This window comes from Phyllostomus hastatus, unplaced genomic scaffold (assembly GCF_019186645.2).
Source record: "Phyllostomus hastatus isolate PE091 unplaced genomic scaffold, TTU_PhHast_1.1 phas_contig_86, whole genome shotgun sequence".
Classification (NCBI taxonomy): Eukaryota; Metazoa; Chordata; class Mammalia; order Chiroptera; family Phyllostomidae; genus Phyllostomus; species Phyllostomus hastatus.
In genome coordinates this window covers 63,737,027-63,740,163 of record NW_025333977.1, presented here as the reverse complement: position 1 = coordinate 63,740,163, position 3,137 = coordinate 63,737,027, and the positions used below count along the sequence as shown (strand labels likewise).

Sequence of the window (3,137 nt, the reverse complement as noted above, 5' to 3'; positions counted from 1 at the left end):
ATTTATATTGTCTTTGGGGATTTATGAGATGGAGAAAGAATCATATACATTCATACTGATTTTCTAACTTATTAGCTGCCTGCTTTGTAATGTAGTCCTTTATTTTTGGGGTAAACTATAAGACAACCAGCAGATTAGATTTTCACACTAGGAAATGAAGGAGAGTGGCAAATATGCCCAAATAACCTAGAAATTCATGGCATAGAATGGTTTAAATAGACTCAAACTGTGTGTACATTTGCTTTCCAAGACAGGAAATGTAGCTTTACGCCGGATGAGTATAATCCCTAAAGTCCTGAGCTAAGATGTTAGAAAAATGGAACTAATGTCTCCTTCAATAAGCTTTTAGGGAAAAAAACAAGTCCAGGAAAAGAGTTTTAGCATCAGCATGGAATTCTTTGTTAATACAGATTTTATTCTTTCTTTTTTTTTTTAACTCAGGTAAAAATTAAGTCCTCAAACTGCAGATAAAAGAAAAGAGAATTAAAGTCAGGTTGTTTTTTATTCTTTAGTGGGTTCCTCTGTATAAGAAGGGGAAAATGAACCTTGTCATTCAATAGAATGGTAATTCTCATGTTATATGATCCTTTTCATTACCACCATTTTCCTGAGGCTGAATCCACATGGGTTCATTAACGAAAATGTCTTTGTTTTATGTTCTTATCTTTATGTCACATAGTAGTATTATTATTTCCCATATTGAAATGTATTTGGAAGTCATAGCTATCTACAAAATATTCCATAATTTGGATATAGAATCAAAAGTAAGACAGAAAATGGATAAGAAAATCTCAGATTGTTAGAATTAATTATGAGATGTTAAGTTTTATTCCTATATTTGATATGCATTAGATATCTTATGGTTTCATAAGTGAAGTACATTGCTGTAGCCTGAGATTTGAGAGATTATAATTTCTTAATTCCCCCCTCTTTTTACAGTTAAAGTAACTGCAACCAATTTTATATTTGTAATGGTTGGTCAGGAAGGGGAGCCATGGTGGCACAAAGGACGTATTTCCTCACGGCCAGCTCCCCCAACGTAACCACACCACTGTTTGCCCAAGCTTTTGTGAATAGGAAAGCGCTATGTCACAGTGATGGTAATGCTGTTTTACCACCCATTGAGGTGTCTTTGTCTTTCCTTCCAAACAGATAACTACATCCTAGGATTTTCCCCTGTTCTGGAAATTCTGGAGCTACCGTTGGGAGGGAGTCTGGAACTTTTTGATTGTAATCATTTACTAATAGTAAATACATACATTATAAGTATATTTTCTTTTGAAAACCTGTGGTGTTCATTATAGTATGAAACAAAGTTTTCTTTAAAATAAGTAAATATTCAAGTTTTATAATGTTTGAGACCTTCTGAAAAAAAACCCCAAATACCCACCTATAGTAAATATGCTCAGAATTTTATCACAGACTCCTATTCTTATGAAAAAATATTGACTCAAGGTGAAAAGAGGTAAGGTAAATTATACTAGATTCCATTAAATTACATTGCTTATTCCTCCAGCCCAGTGCCTGCATTTTATAATGACCACTGAGCAATGAACCAGTGACAACTTGAAAAACTTTATTAATAATATTATTATTATTAAAGACCAGTAAAACCTTATTTCCTTGTTTTACAAGTAACGCTTGCTGAGCTGGTTGTTTTTTGGTTATTAGTCAGAGTACAAATCCCACGTCCTTTCTGACTCCCCTGATTCTTCCTTTGCTTCCACCTTGGCTGGGGCTGCAGCAGCAGCAGGAGCAGCAACCACAAAAGAAGATGGGTTCCCTGAGATGGCTTTGCCTTTTTCAGCAAGTGGGAAGGTATAATCAGTCTCCACAGGACCCGCTTGTACCCACTGAAGATAGAATGGGATACTGATGCAATAGCGGGGTAATGGATCTAAAGACATATTCTAGTAACACTGTGAACAGCCTCCAAAAAGGAGGATGTCAAGCACTTCCAGGCTGTAGATACTGCCATGGTCAAATACCTGCTGGATCGTCAGACCAAAGGAGAAGAGGGAAATAGATGTTTGACATGTTTATCATTGTGGTTTCACTGCCTCCCACTTTGTTTCCAGCTTAATCAGCTGCACATCACTCAGGTTTTGAGTGGTGCCCCTGGAGATTTTAGTGGTGATGCCTCAAGCCTGGAAGAACAATGTCTTCTCTAGCTCTACAACAATGTTCTGGGCTGGCACAGAGACTTTATATGGGAAAGCGGCACCCCACACAGCCGGCAGCTGGCATCTTATTCTCCACCAGCATGTCCCAGATGTCAGTGAGATCCTCCTTGGTGAACACAAAGCCCATGTTTTCCCCTGGATACGAGGCAACATTTCCTCCAGAGCTGGGTTGTTTTCCAGATGTCCTCCTATGGCCTTGCATGTCATGGTGGTGTTCAACCCATCAGCACCACAACCTTCTTGCAGAGGGACTTGCAGATCTGCTGCATCTGCTTGGAGCCCACATCATCTGCTGTCACAATGTAGTATTTGGGATAATCACCCAGAAGCTGGATGATCTTAAGAAAGTAGTCGGACTTCTAGGTTGCCCTGTCTTTTCTAGGCATTACAGAAGTGCATCAGGGATTGTTCTTAGGGTTTAAAGACAATATTGCTCTCACAATGATGCTTGGCAATAGTAAGTACAAAACTGTTTTAGAATCAGATGTAGACAGTGGTCAGATGGACTGATTCCTTTTTAGTCCTCATAAATGAAGTCAGGTCACTATATTGATGAAATTCTTTTCATTTTTATTTCTATTAAATTACTATCAATAGATTTATAATTTTTTAAAATTCTTAAATATTTTGTATCATAACTATGTGCTTTCATAGTATACATTTACAGTATTTAAAATTTGTATTTAAAATTATTCCTTAAATTGATTTAAGATTTTCTTTAAAAGTGAATTTTGATAACAAAGCCTGTCAAATAATTTTATCTGCCTAGTGTAAAATTTTTCAGAATATGAATCCCAGAAAAATTCAGTAAACTCTTAAGATTTTCTAAATGAACCAGAAATAGTTTGTGAACTATAGTCTTATCACACATATTTTAATATAAACATATTTAAACCAGAAGAAAATGATAATATTTTTATTATAGTTAGGAAAAGACCTCTTCATGATGACTTG

General features: G+C 36.1%; 1 pseudogene; it reads right to left on the bottom strand.

Moving 5' to 3' along the window:
* Positions 1-1,667: 1,667 nt before the first annotated feature.
* LOC123827400 lies at positions 1,668-2,569 on the bottom strand (annotated as a pseudogene).
* Between the last annotated feature and the right edge of the window lie 568 nt (positions 2,570-3,137).